This window comes from Indicator indicator, chromosome 18 (assembly GCF_027791375.1).
Source record: "Indicator indicator isolate 239-I01 chromosome 18, UM_Iind_1.1, whole genome shotgun sequence".
In the NCBI taxonomy this organism is placed as follows: Eukaryota; Metazoa; Chordata; class Aves; order Piciformes; family Indicatoridae; genus Indicator; species Indicator indicator.
In genome coordinates, this window is record NC_072027.1 from 18,702,277 (window position 1) to 18,717,634 (window position 15,358).

The 15,358-nt window shown below is 53.2% G+C and overlaps 1 non-coding gene across 1 annotated transcript; it reads left to right on the forward strand.

Moving 5' to 3' along the window:
- The first annotated feature begins 14,848 nt into the window (after positions 1-14,848).
- Positions 14,849-15,052, forward strand: LOC128973213 (small nucleolar RNA SNORA74). Its single transcript, XR_008489283.1, has one exon. It is a non-coding gene; the product is annotated as a small nucleolar RNA SNORA74 (small nucleolar RNA).
- Positions 15,053-15,358: the final 306 nt, after the last annotated feature.

The following is a 15,358-nucleotide window of genomic DNA, read 5'->3' on the forward strand; positions in this document are numbered from 1 at the left end:
TATGAGGACAGGCTGAGGGAGCTGGGGGTGTTCAGCCTGGAGAAGAGAATACTCAAGGGGGACCTTAGAGCTGCCTGCCAGTACCTGAAGGGAGCCCACAGAAAGGCTGCAGAGGGACTTTTCACAAGGGTGTCTAGAAACAGGACAAGGGGGAATGGTTTGAAGCTGAGAAAGAGTAGGGCTAGAGTAGGTCTTAAGAAGAAGTTCTTCAGTATGAGTGTGGTGAGGAATAGGCTGCCCAGGGAGGTTGTGGATGCCTTCTCCCTGGAGGTGCTCAAGGCCAGGTTGGATGATTAGATAATCTCTGACGTCCATTTCAACCTAAGCCCTTCTATGATGCCTTTGAAGTCAAGTGTTGCTCAGAGCAGCTCAACATTGAGCACAGGGAGATTTGGGGATGATCTCCCTGGGCTGAGCATCCTGCCAGGTGTGTGCCACATCCTGCACACTCTCCTCTGCCAGGCAGAACCCACCAGGAGCTCCCAGGGGCTGCCTGCAAACCTAGAGTCACTAGCATCCCCAAATACCTGCTGAGGCATCTCAGCCTTCCCTTATCAATAGCCCTGGGATGCTCAAATGAAGAAAAGAGAAAATCTGAGGATGCAGAGATGGGAATCTGAGAAACAGAACTGATTGTCTTCTTAGACAACAGCTTCTCAAGTGTAGCAGTGAACTGGGCCAAGGACCCAGGAAAGTGGGGCCAGTCCTGCAGCCAAGCAGCAGGGAGAGCTCAGCTCCCACCAGGCAGGATGATACAATACTTGCCCTTGCTCAGCACAAGCCCAGATCAATAGCTTGACACCATGGTGAGATTTGATGTCATGATAAAGTCAATAAAGTCTTTCCTTGCCTTTGCAACTGGCCCCAGTTACTTCAGCTCAAGGAGTGCTGCCTCCCCAGGCAGGAGCTGGAGGTGAGATGGTGCCATTGCTGCAGGGACTGGTTTCCTGTGACTCCTGGGCCATTAGAAACTCAGGTTTTCCTCAGAAAATGGCATATGGGTTTGTGCCCAGAACTGCTGCGTGCCCAGGTGCCCTCTTCAGGACCATCCAGCTTCCCTAGCAGCTCAGCCAGAGCCACCTCTCCTCCTTGTACCCTCATCAGGACCATCCAGCTCCTCCAGCAGCTCAGCCATGGCAACATGTCCTGAGTTTGGTCAGAAATGAAGCTAGCTGGCTGGTGATGATTACCCCCAGAGACATAATTTGACATTCAGTTTATGTCCAAAAGCAAAATCAAATAACAAGATGCTACTCTTTCCAGTGGGGGTGGGGAGACACTGGCACAGGTTGCCCAGGGAGGCTGTTGGATGCCCCTTCCCTGGAGGTGTTCAAGGCCAGGCTGGATGAGGCCTCGAGCAACCTGGGCTGGTGGGAGGTGTCCCTGCCCATTGCAGGGTGGAGTGGGGTGGAACTGGATGATCTTTAAGGTCCCTTCCAACCCAAACTATTCTATGAATCTATGAACTGCTGTGAAGCCACACAGGGCTGCCCCTCAGCAGGTAACTCCTAGTTTTTTTGTGGTTTTTTCAAGCTGAAGTAGCAGCAAGTAGTTTTGGTTGGTGCAGACCCAGAGGAGAGCTACGAGGTGATGTTCAGTGCAGAATGAAGCAAGGCTCAGACAGGCACCAGGGACCTCCATGCCTCCCCCATGCCAGCACTCTCCCCAGTCACCCTGCTGCATTCACAGGGCTCCTGCACTGGGTTGCTGTCACCAGGAGGGTTCCATTGCCCTTTTCACCCTAGGAGGAGGACAGCAGGCACTCATGTGGCATGCCATTCCACGTGGCATGGAAGATGTCATTCTCCCACCTAAGAAGCAAACTCCACAGGCTGCAGGAGGCTCATTAGGTTGAGTTTTCAGGTGGCAGCTGCAGTCATTGCAGTCCACACTTGCATCAAAACAGGTGGATTTGTGGCCAGGCAGTCACTGGGAAGAGAGTCCTACAGGATTGTGGTCTGAGACACTTTCACCTTCCAGCCTTGCCTTCCCCCTCATCCTTTTGTGCCATGCTGTAGCTCCAAAGGATGAGACGAAATCCAGGCTCCAACAGGTGTAATTAAGGATCTGCAGCTCTAGTGCCATGCTACATCACCTCCCAGCTTGCCCTGGCCAGCCTCACCCCTGTCACAGAGCTGGCAGCAGCCACTTTCCACACTGAGATGCTGAAAGATATCTTTACAACCCAAGAAGTGAGTCACAACCCAGGCTGAGTTCAGAGCAGATGACTTGTGCTGTGCATATACATCCAGAGGGGACAGAGGTGGACCCTCGGCTGGAGCTGGGGTGGCATGGCAGCTGCAGGGTTACCCCACTTGCTTTTCAAAATGCTTTTTCTCCCCCATTTTGTGTTGTGGAATGCAGGCCCACATCAGCACCAGCCCTTGCAAATCACTGTAAGGATCAGATGGGTCCCACCTGCAGCCTCTCATCACCACCAGCCCCCACAGCACTTCATGCACCCACCAAAGGAAAAGGCTCATCCATGGCCTTTGGCCATCAATCCCTCAGAGGCTCCAGAGCAGTAAATGGGATGTGATGAGGCAAGAGGCCATCTCTGCTCCTGGGGAGGCTGTGGGAGCAAGGCCAGGGGGCAAAGCATGAAGGTTTCTGGGTGAGTTGCTGCCAGCGCTGGCACAGCCTGGGGTCAGGATCCTGGTGGGTGTCAGTCCACGATGACTTTTCTCCCTCTCAAATGCATCCACAGGACAGCTCAGCCCTCGTGGGAGCCTGGTGGCTCCAGCCTGGGCAGAGGGCAGGCTGTGCCTCGTTTCAGGAACCTGGCAGTGCCAGATGACTCCAGCATTTCATTACAGGTTATTAATGACACCGTGCATCACAGTTGAGTGGTTTGCTGTGCCCAGGCTTCCCACCAGGCTTCCCCTGCTTGCTCCCATCTGATACCAGGTTTGGATTAAATTAGGTAGGGTGGCAAGGGTGATCAATTCCAAGCTGCTTTCCTAGGAAGCCATGCACAAATGATTTAGAAGCAGAGAGGAGAATAAAGCCCATAGCAAGAGCAGAGAGACCTGGTGGGTACACAGTTGTGGTGTGAAAGGAACATCAAATTTTTAGTGCCACCAGCCCAGGATTGTGAGGACAGTAGGGTCTTCAGGGACCCTCCTAGAAGCAGTCACCTCTAATGACCTGAGCAGGAACCTTTCCAGGTGCCAAAGCAGGGATTTAGGTATGAATAAAGTCATGAGCACAGGGTGCTGGAAGGAAACTGTGCAGGCAGTGATGGGGCAGCTCCCTCCTGCCCAGGGACACAGTGGCCCTAAGCACAGACTTGCAGTCCCAGTTATTCCATGCAGAGCATCCTGGGGGGAGCCAGGCTCCCTTGTCCTGCAGGCAGATGGTCCCTCCCAGGACTGAAGGTCTCAGGTCCTTGGGAAGTTCCCAGGAAGCACACATCCCTGCTACCACCCCGAGAGCAGCACCTTGCACTACCATCTCCTCCTCACTGCATTTGCCACACCACAGCAGACACAAGTAGAGGAGCAAGAACAAGGACAATTCATAAACCACTTCCCATAGTGTGGAAGCAAGGAGACCATAAATCTCAGTGGTGTTGCACAATTAAAGGAGAGAGGACAGTTGTGAGCCTGCAAAATTGGGCTTTAAATCACTTTCCATCACCAACACCCTGCACTGGGTTCTCTGAAGGTGGCCAGCAAAGCCTTTGTGGCTCCTTGCCACCACAGTGTGAGTGGACCACAGTGCTCATCACCTACAGACCTTTGTTGTGCCTTGGCACCCACATTCTTAAAACCCACATTGGGGCTTTTCAGACTGGAGAGAAGACAGAGGGGATCTGATCAATGTCTATAAATATCTGAGGGCTGGGGGTCAGGAAGGAAGGGACAGGGACAGCCTCTGCTCACTTGTGCCCTGGGATAGGACAAAGGGCAATGGATATAAGCTACAGCACAGGAGGTTGCACCTCAACACGAGGTAGAACTTGACTGTGAGGGTCACAGAGCACTGGAACAGGCTGCCCAGAGAGGTTGTGGAGTCTCTTTCTCTGGAGATTTTCCAGCCCTGTCTGGATGTGTTCCTGTGTGACCTGTGCTGGATTCTATATTCCTGCTCTGGCAGGGGGGTGGACTTGATCTCCCGAGGTCCCTTCCAACCCCTGATATCCTGGGAGCCTGCTGCTGCTGATGGTATCCACCAGGGAAGAAAACAGCCCTGCAAAACACCAACAAGACCAAATGTTGCAGGGGGTTAGGGTCTGAGGTCCATATCCTGTAACAAACAGGCTGCAGTCTTTGGGACATGATGGCAGGGCACGGAGTGCTCCAGAGCAAGGATCTGCTGTTCCATCCATCCATCCCAGCAGCATAGCTGGGGAAATGGAGATGTTCTGGAGCAGCAGCATGGTAATTGAAAGCTCTCTGCTGCTGGAAACCCTGGAGGCTGTCAGTGAGCTGCTGCTCACAGCACTTTCATTTCCTCCCTGTTTCACCTAAACTTCCCGTCAGCTTCCTCATCCATCTGAGCTGCAATGAGAAACGTGGAAATAAGAAGGCATTCATGGCCCCTCTGCTGGGCTGGGTTCATGTATAAATAAGCTGTGCTCATGGCACCCTCGTCTCTGCAGCCACTGGGAGCAGCAGGGTGAAGATTTTGGGGTAACAAAGTGGCAGAGAGGAGTGAGTGCTGCCAGCCACATCCCAGGTCACTGTGGGCAAACAGCAGCAAAAGGGACAGGGCAAGCCAGGCCCATGGGGATTTCTGTAGAGTTAGAAGGGGGGGGGGGAAAAGCAGCAGTTGAAGAGCTGGAAGTGTGAAACATGAAGAAAGGCTTCAATTTTCACACAAATCTCTTAATCCATTCTTCACAGGGAGACTTGTACACCAAAACCTCCCTCTCACTTAATGCCATCTCGCGATCATCCAAGATGGTAACAACTGTTTGGCAGGGGAGTAGGAGGAGTGAGGTGGGACAGGCTGAAGCTGTGGGCTTGTCTCCAAGGAGAAGAGAGCAACCCTTAATAGCAACAAGCCACGACAGGGATGAGTACTGATGAAGACCCAGCAGCAGGAGAGCCACAGGGAGCACCAGGGACATTGGTTTCAGCAAAGAAGGATGTCCCACTGCTTGCTGCCTCTGGAGGTTGCCTGCAAAGGCTGGACAAACCTGCTTGGGTGCCTGAAACAGAGGTCTTAGGGGTTGTAAGAGCAGACTCTAGTATCTTCTTCCCCCTACTTCCATGCCCTTTCCCTCCACTCACACTGCTGTGGTGGTCCTCCCCTTGTCTCAAAAGATTTGGGGTGTGTAAAAATCATTGTGGACACAGGGAAACACTGGCAGAACAGTAGCCAAGCCCCCAGGCCCTCACTGTAGGGTAGAAGACCCTGGACACCTTTGTGATGCCATCTGAGAAGGCTTTGTTGTGTCCTCCATCCCTGAAAAGCCACTGGGATTCACTACAGCACCTTTGTGCTGGGGCCCTCCAGGGTGGTCATGAGCCTGGGAACCCTCCAGCTGATGGCGAGTTTTGCTGCAGAGACACAGCAGCTTGTGCCAGCAGGTTCAGAGCTGCCCAGAGCATGCCTTTGCCACGGGGGTCCCGAGCTGCTGCCTCCAAAAAGCATCAGCCTGTGCATGACAGACAAGGGGTCTGCTCTGCCTGATGTGAGGGCTGGCTTAAGCTCTGCCTGGCCTTTTTCTCAGCTGGACTGCTCCATCTCCTGATCCTCACCTCATGCCTTGCTCAGGTTTAACCCATTCTGCTCTCACACCATGTGCTTTGCTTTACCAGCAACACCAGCTTCCTCTCCTGATGCTGCCAAGGTCTCCTCCTTTCCCACAATGGTCCCACAGACCTCAGGCTTTGCTGCCATCCAGCAGGTGAACATTAGAGCTACAAACCCCACTGCCTTCCTGAGGCTGTTAGCTGCTTTCCTCGCAGGAGGAAAAAGAGGAAAAATTAGTATTCTGCTGCTTCCTGGAGAAATCAATGTGAGCTCAACTCACTGTGAAGTTCCCTGACTGTTAGAGATGCTGCACTGGTAAAAATTAATCCTCAGAGGAGAAAGAGTGGGGGGTGGAATAAAGGAAAATAAATTCCAGTAACTAAACAAGGCTAAAATGTTGCAGAGGGCTAAACTCCTGCTAGTGCTAGAGCTTGTTTGGAAGTCCCAGAGCAGGGAGGGCTGTGGAGTGGATTCAGGCCAGCTGTTGGGGGATTGGACTAGATGATCTTTCGAGGTCCCTTCCCACTCCTGATGTTCTGTGATTCTGTGTTTATCACCCAGCTAAGAAGCAACTCTAATTGTTAATTAAAGCTGTTGAGAAGAGTTGGGCAAATGTAATCAAGAGTTTCCTTTCCATGAAAAAATAATTTAAAAAGACATTTCAGCTAAAATTCAAATTTGGGGTTGGAAAAAAAAAAAAATGAGGGGGGGAGGAGGATATGTTGAAAATCTTGGAACAACCCATTTCAGCATTTTCAGGATGGAAAGGGCTATCTTTTGGTTGTGAAATGCATCATCAGTGCAATGTGTTTGATCTCACAGCCTGAAGAGCAAAAAACAGTTTTCAAATCAAAGCAAAAATAGTAGAGTTTTAGACTTCTTCTTTAAAAAAAAAAAAAAAAAGCCTATCTGAGGGTTTCTGTCCTAATTAAGAATGAAATTTTTTCCCCCCTCTTTCCCCCCCCCCCCCACCCCTTTTCTTTTTTTAAGTGGGTTAAGCTGTTCCTAGTTAGCTATCCTCTGGAATGCTAGGCTTGGCTTTTCTTGGTGCATCCACTCATCCCCACCTCCCACCCAACCCCAGGATACATAGACCATGCTTAAACCACCCTGCCCTTGGCCAAACTCCCCTAGGACTTGAGTCAGGCTTCACAAGACCTCTCAGAATTGAGCCAGCACCAGCAAAATGGCCCTTGGTGTAACTGGGGTTTATTATCCTCTTGTGACTTAGAGTAATTCCAGATCCAGAACAGCTCACTTGTATGCTCATGTTACCCTGCCTCCAGCTCTTCTCCACATACTTAGTCCCATACTTTGCTACTTGCCTCACAGAGCTTCTTCCTTGCTGGAAACAAGCAGGAGAGCAGGTTGCTCAGAGAAGTTGTGAAGGCTCCAAGCCTAGAAGTGTTCAAAGTCAGGCTGGATAGAAGCACTGAGAGAGGGAGAGAAGTGATAAAATGGAGGCTGAATGGGAGCTGGGAAGAGAAGGGGACACCAAGCAAGGAGCCTGGGCCAGCAAGGGCTCGACAGGAGGACTGGGAGGGGAAGGGAACAGAGCTGCAGGGCTTTGCCAGAGACAAAAAGAAACTGCAGCAGTTTCAGATGTGAACAGAGGAAACCACACAGGCTCCTCGTGCTGCCCAAGCATATTTGGAACAAGAGCGAGCCCTGGGCTCTGGCAAGGAGATGGAACCCAGGCAGGCCTAGGGAAAGGGGCAAGGAGGGCAGGCAGGGCTCTCATGCTCCTGCCCAGCCTGATGCTGAGCAGCCCTGCCCTTGGCACACCTCGGGCAAGCTGAACTAGGTTTGTGTAAGCTATTCCGATGACTCTTTCCTCTGGGGCAGGGAGAGCTGCTGCTCACTCTGCAGAGAAGGGCACAGCCTGAGTGGCATTTCCCTGTGCTGCCCAGAGGGATTCATCAGCTACAGCCTCACAGACAGCTCAGCAACACATCTTGCCCCGCTGCCAGCCTCGGGCAGCCATGCCCAGGAGAGCTGTCACCCCGGGAATGAGCGCAGCCACCCATCTAGCAAGACAAACAAATACTCAGCCCTGGTGGGAGGCTGGGGGGCCCTTGGCTGGGGAAGGAGATCTTGGCTATGTCTTGCAGGGAGCAACTGGTGGATAAAGCCTGGAGCACCCTCTCACATGCAGGAACAGCGAGCCTCATGCTAACACCGATTTGTCCCTTCCTGATACAGCCACTGAGCAGCACAGCAAGACAGCTCCCTCTGTCCCACTGGGATGCTTTCTGGGTCCATAGAGGAGCAACGTTAGTACAGAGATTCAGAGGGTTTGTATTTGTTGTGTAGCAAGAGGATGATGGGAACAGCAGGGAGCAGGAAGAGCCAGCTGCTCCCTAAGGAAAGGGGAGCCAAGATGACCCCAGCACAGATACCATCCTCACCAGCAGGCAAGAATCCCACTAGGTCTGAGTGCAGCCAGGTGCTGGTTTATAGGGTCCACCAGCAGTTCCAGGTCTAGCTTGCAACAACCCAGGCCCAGAGCTTACCTAGGAACAAGAGGAGATGAACCAAGGACAAGGCTGGAAGCAGAGCTACAATATGGGTCCAAAACTCACCTAGAAGTAGAGCCAGAGTCACAATTTGTCTGAGGATCCTTCCTAGAGCCAAGGAGTTCATCCAAGCACAGACTCAGAGGCAGGACTGAAGCCAGGCACTCCTGCAGCATTATTCATAGGCACAGTAAAGCTCCACAGCTGAGCTTAAATAGGGCTCCTAGTGGAGGGCTCTCAGGTGAGGTTGGTTGAGGCCATTAGGGTCTCTTGGGGCTGATCTAAGCTGCATTTAACCCTCTGCAAACTCAAACTACTCAACAAGTGAGCACAACTCTGGTAGCCTGACCTGGGCAAAGCATCACCTGCTCTGATGGCAGCACCAAGGGCAGAAGGGGAGCCCAGTCCCATGTGAGCCAAGGCCATCACTGATGTCCTCTCCTGAGGGGATAGGACAGCATGTGGGGCTGAAGTTTCCTCACCAGTGGGGCCAAGGCTGTTGGCTGTGGATCAGGCCTTTGGTGGGCAGGAAGCTCAGGGCAAGCTGCATCCCTACGAGGGCAGAGAAATGGGGGGCAGAAATGGGGGCAGGGCCAAGGCAGGGTGGGGTCAGGGTGTGGCTGGGGTGTGGCCAAGGACCAATCAGCAGCCCATGTTTGGTTCTGGATGAAACTTTATTGGCTGGGTACCAAAAAAGGGATGGGCCAAGGCAGGATAGTGTCAGGGTGGGTCTGGGATGTGGCTGGGGTGTGGCCAAGGACCAATCAGAGGCCCAGGTTTGATTCTGGCTAAAACTTTATTGGCTGGGTACCTAAAAAGGGGTGAGGCCAAGGCAGGGTGGAGCTCAGGTGCGGCCAAAGACCAATCAGAGGCTCAGGTTTAGTTCTGGATAAAACTTTATTGGCTGGGTACCAAAAAAGGAGCGTGGCTGTGACAGGGCGTGTCCAGCGCCACCCTCAGGCCCGCAGAGGCATCGTCACTGCCAACACTTGCAGGGGAGGGGCAAAGGTCAGCGGCAGGGGGAGGAGCCTGCGGGGGCATGGCCACAGGGTGTGGCAGCGCCATCCGCACCTTTGTGCGGTGGTGGAAGCGGGCAGGGTCCGGGGGCGTGGCAGCCACTGCACTGTGGCAGTGGTACACAGAGGGCATAACACACAGCACTCTTTCTGCACCTAACTCCAAATGAACCTTATTTTTTTGTGTAAATATGCCTCAGAGGAGCGATTTTTCTCCTTTTTTCACAATTACTTTAAAGCTGTAAATTATTTCAGGGCTGCTGGTTCCTCTCCTAAACCATTCTCAGGCAAATCAAAGGCAGTTCTAAATCTGCCAGCACTTTGCAGCAAAGTGAGTCGGGTGCCTTTCGCTCACGCCTCGCCCTTCGCTCCCTTTAGCTCTGTCTCAAACTACTTCACTGCTTGGTCTGATTAGTGGTGACTCCTCGCGGGGGCAGAGGAGACCCTGGAAGAGCTGGAGGTGTTGCAGGTCAAGATTAAAGTGTTCTGCATGCCATTAACTGTCAAAACTATAACCAGCTTCAATCAGTGCCATTAGATGGCTCACGTCGTGGGAGTGACGGCTGCAGCGTTTCACCCCTGTTAGCTGTGTCAAAGCTCAGCCTTGGTATGAAGGAGACCTGATTAAAGGCAAGTGTCAGGGGTTGGGAGCTGGTGGAGGAGCTCAGCAGGTGGGGGCAAGTCCGCAGCTGCTGCTGGGGCTGGACACCCCAGGGTGTGGGAAAGATCTCCGAGCATCAGCAGAGCCAGCTCAGCTTTTGAGGCTGTAATGCCCTCTTGTGATGTTAGCTGGAAGTGGGAATTGCAGGGCTCCCTCTGTAGAGACAGGTGGAACCAGGTGGCTCCTGGTCAGATGGATGGAAAGCCCAGAAACACCCCAGGTTAACAAGTCAGGGGCTAAGAGAAAATTTGCTTCTAATAGAAAAGCCTCTATCCTTGCTTTGAGAGAGTGGAAATCATAGAATCAGAGACTCATTTTGGTTGGAAGGGACCTTTCAGGTCATCAAGTCCAACCACCATGAGGTCAGATTATCAGGCCCAACCCAAATGATTAACTCAGTTAATATTTCTCTCTCTAGTTCAATTATCTGGCTACAAAAGCTATTTTTTTCCAGATTGTAGAATCTGACTTGGGTCTCTCCTTGGGTGCTGAAGGCTAATTCTCCTTCTCAACATGGAAGGATGCAGTGCTAGCTATGATGGGAGGACCTCTGGTTCAGAGTGTTACATCCAAGCAGTGCAGCTACCTTTCTTCCTGGACTGAATCTGGAGAGTTCAGCAAGACCAACTTTGCTGTAGCACCCACACTGACCTCAGTGCTGAGATGCACACTTGGGGCACAGAAAACCAGAGCAGGAAACATAGGATCCGTGAAGCTGGAAAAAATGCAATCAAACACCTCTTAAGGGGAATGAGAGCACAGGTGAGCTCCGCTTACTCCTGACACAGCCCTTCAGATACAAGAGGCAGCTCAGAAATGGCTGTGGGCTGCCAACAGCAAAACCCTGCCCTGAAACATGCAGGGGGAAAAGTTGACTCTTGATGGTTTGGGAAAGAAATCCATTCCCCCACCTTAGCGCTGGCTTGGGGCTGTATGTAACCATGGCGAGGCACGGTGGTGTAGCTACCACCTCAAGATGAGGAGAAACTTCTTTACTGTGAGCCCTGGAGCAGGCTGCCCAGAGAGGTTGTGCAGCCTCCTTCTCTGGAGCTTTTCAAGATCAGTCTGGATGTGTTCCTGTGTGACCTGCCCTAGGTGATTCTGCTTTGGCAGGGGAGAGTTGGACTTGATGATGTCCAGAGGCCCCTTCCAACCCCTACTATTCTGTGATTCTATGATTCTACCACCTCTCTTCCTTGGACTCCATTCAAAGAAGCATTGCATGCAGGCTTTGTGCTCCAATGAGACATTTCAAGGCCTTTCAGGAGAGGTTGGGATCCCTCCCCCATGTTCCTCTTAGGCTCTAGGAGCTTGGGGATACCACTGCTGCTCATCCAAAGCTGTCTCTTGCCTCAGGCAGTCATCCACTCCATCTCTGTCTTCTTCAAATGCTTCTTGATCTTTTCTTCAGCCTGAAGTGGTCACCTATTCTTCCTGGATGCTCATGCAGGTCATAACACATGGGGTGTTCCCTGCTGGCACAGCCTGCTTCAACCTTGTCCCAGGAATTGCTGGGCTTGTTCTGCCCAGGACAGCCATGGCTGTGTGTGAAAATTGTTAGTGCTTTCCCAGCTAAGATCCAGGACTGAGGAAAACCTGCTGTGCTGGAGGCATAGGTAATAGGGAACACAGAGGGCATTTCATGGGTTTGTTATGGAGGTCTCCCTGTGGCTGAGGGCACATGCCCACAGACTGGGATGGATGGTGAGGGCTGCAGAGACCCAGAGCAGGCTGCCTAAGCAACAGCTCCAGTTTAGAAGCTGCATAACTCATTAGCATGGTGTGAGGCCCAAATTAATATGCCATGCCTCTTATAATAAGATATTTTCAGCAGGACCAGGATGATGCTTCAAAAGCTTTCTGAATGCCAAATAAGAGAACTCAGCAACTCTTGATGCCAGCCTCTTACTCGACAACAGGTTTCCCCTCCAGTGACTGGGTCTGGAGTGTGGGTTTATCTCTTATTTGTGAACTCTGGGTAAAGGACATCACACAAGGTGAAACACAACAGCTCTGCCATGAGTATCGAGTAAAGCCCTTTTCTGTCACAGATTCCTGGTGAGTTTGCCCTCTATATCAGCTCCATCTCTCCAGTGGGTAAGAAAAGACTTCTGAAACAGCCTGGGCCCAACAACACCATGCTGGGAGTCCATGCAGACACAGGTCTGCAGGGCTGGGCACAACCACACCATGATGGGAAACAGCACCTGGCTGGGCAACAGGTCCTCCTGCTTGACCTCCTGTGTGCTTCAGGCCTGGAGATAGCTGATAGGGGCCATTGCCTGCAGCAGTTCCCCAGCAATGTCCACAGCATTGGCTTGACCAGCTGAGAGCTGGTTTCACGGTGGCTTCCTCTGCCTAAGCTGTGTTGGCCTTCCCTCTCTCCCAGGCCATAGCTGATGTAAGCAAGCATCTTTGATACCGAGAGCCCTGCTTGGCCGTTTGCTCCTCCTAGCCTGATGGAAGCTGAACACAGCCTTCTGTTCTCACTGCAAGTGCCACGCTGGGGACTGAAGGGCCTGAGACGCTTTGTTTCAAGCCAGATTAGAGATATCAGCTAGTACACAACAAAAGCACAGCCAGCCCTCAGAAGAGCTCCTCTAGTCTAGACACAACCTGCCTTGAACTCCCTGCGTCCCAACACAGCCCTGCAGTGTATGTTCAGAGCAGCTCAGCAGGCTCCAGAAGCCTGTTTAACCCCTGTCGTGTGAACGCTAGGTTACAGAATAAAGGAGGGATCACACCCAAGGGATTTTGCTCCTGTAAATTAGCAGGATGGGTTAAATCAGGACATGAACTCACTCACTGCTGGCACAGCTCCGCTTACAGGACCTGCAGTAGCATGGAGCTGTGATGCTTCAAAAATACCTGCTGCAGTCCTAGGATGGGACAGAGCAGCACCTGGAGCTCCTGCAACAGCAAGAGCCACGCTGTAATGTTATCCTCAGGTCCAAAGCTGCCTGCCCTGGGTCTCCTGCTCTTCTGCAGCTCCAGGCTTCATACCCTGAGCCTTCCATACCTCAGCAGCGTCTGTGCCACAGGGTCAGAGCCTGACGCAGGAGCAATGCTGTGGGAGGGGGAACAAAAGCCAGTACATGGCTGCAGGACAAGCTGTGCAGCCTCCCTGTGTCCTTGGCCGCGTGGCTGTGACATCCAGCCCGCTTGCAGAGCAGCTGTGGGGCATTAGTCCTGATGATAAGCACTTCTACAACCCTAATTGTCTGTGGTAGCTGGGGACCAGGGCACAGTGACAGGCTGGATTTGCTCCTACGGCACCGCACGACGAGATACAAGCTAATAACTTGTTTTGACTCCTCACACGAAGAAGCAGGCACAGCCCTGCCGTCCCCGCTGCCTTTTCTTTCCCACGACGCTCCTGGGTTTGCTCACCCAGGGTGCCCGCCCTGCCTAGCCGGGGCCCGCCTCCGCCCCGCGAGCCGAGCCGACCCGAGCCGCGCCGCGCCGCGCCGGGCCGGGCGTGCCCCGCCCCAGGGGAGCGGCCGAGGCGAGCGGGCGGCGCCTGCGGAACCACCCGGGCGGCGGAGCGGGGCCTGGTCTCTTTCGGCGAGTGCCGCCACGGAGAAGGGCAACGAGGTGGAGCCGGGACGGCAGCTGTGACCGCGGGGTGGGGGGTGTGGAGGCGCCGGGATTCTCCCGCTGCGGCCGCCGTGAGGTGAGCCGCCCGGACTCCCCTCGTCGTGAGGGGCGTTGGAGACGCGGCTTGGCCCTTGCCACGAGGGGAAGGGAGGTCTGGCGCTGGGACTCACCCCGTCCCCTGCCGCCATGAGGGGCTAGGGAGGCGCTGGGACTCCCGTGCTGCGATCGCCATCAGCTGTGCCGGGACTCCCTCGACCTAGCCACCATGAGGTGAGGGGCACCGGGGGTCCCCGCTCCTCTGCCGCCATGAGGTGAGAGGCACCGGGGGTCCCCGCTCCTCTGCCGCCGGGAGGTGAGAGGCACCGGGGGGCCCCCCTCCTCTGCCGCCGTGAGGTGAGAGGCACCGGGGATCCCCCCTCCTCTGCCGCCGGGAGGTGAGAGGCACCGGGGGGCCCCCCTCCTCTGCCGCCGTGAGGTGAGAGGCACCGGGGATCCCCCTCCTCTGCCGCCGGGAGGTGAGGGGCACTCGGTCTCCTGCCGTGGGTCTTTCTGCCACCGGTCTGGAGGCCTGGGGTGCTTCACCTCTCTCAGGGTCTTTGACGGTGGAAGAAGTGAAATACTTCCCGTTCCTTATTGCAATGGCCGAAGGGCGGTCGTGCCTGGCGGCCCGCGCTGGCTGATACGCTGTGAGGCCGAAGGACCGAACGGTAATTTGTTCAGGCTGTACTGTTTAGAAGTAGTTTCTCAGCCTGCTATTCGGTTTAATTTTTTATATTTTTCCCCTTCTACAAGCCACGTCCCAACAGTTTGGTGTTGTTAATACAGGTTTAATTAATTGAATGTTTGAAGTGATGTTTCTCTTGTGCTCTCTTCAGGGCTCCCAGCTGATACCACAGCTCAAGTGTGTGTGAAGGGATGGCTCTATCTCGGAGGTCATCGTGGCAGAGCTGTCTGGAAGATGCAGCCCGCTGTAACAGGTCCTCACTAGTGGCCCTTGTTTAAGAAAACCTCTGAGTCCTGCCTGTGGAGAGGAGATGCCAATGAATAGCCTCCGTGTGAGGCAGAGGGAGAGCCATCTGAGCTATGTGAGTGACATTTTGCCTCGAGCCAGCAAGGGGAGATGGGCAAAAAGACTGTTCTGCCATACTGAGTACTAAATGGCCTCTGCAGGCTTGTGAATGGGCTGTTTGGCCAGCCTTTGGTGCTGCAGGGTGGAAATAACCTGGTTTTTGTAGTGAAGCATGCAGTGCTTCCCATTGCTGCAGCTGATGAAAGGAAGTGTTGGAAGCCAGGCCCACATCACCAGAGAGATACACTTCAGGTCCTTTCAGAACCTCCTACTGAGTTCTCTTTCACCCAGCAGTGGTCAGCTACACATTGCTGCTCAGTGCCTGTGATAGTGTTACACTGCTGGGAGAGAAACGTGCTGCCAAGCTGTTCCTGGCACCACCAGTGCTGTCTTAGTGCTGCATGGTGCTAGGTTTTGGCAGCACTCTGCATGTCTGAGAGTGGAGTAACTCCTGCTTGGTGGAGTTAATCCTAGATTGTATGCAGACAGTGCACAGTCAGAAAGTAATAAATTCCATGGCAGACATTTTACTTACTACTGCATCTTTTGTATAAAAATGCAAGTCAGCTAATTAAGTGCTCAATGTTGAATTTGAGGAGAGATGCTCCCATTAACTGTGTTTCTTTGGTGGTTTTTAATTAAAAGCAAATGGTTTGTGTGTTTTGGTGCAGATGGGCTTGCTGGAGTGGCAGCACTTGTCACAAGAACAACCTGTTGGTGCTGCTTTGAAGATCCTCATTTGAAAGAGACTAAGAAGATAGAAACTTCTCTAATTAAGACTGCTGGAGAAGTGTTT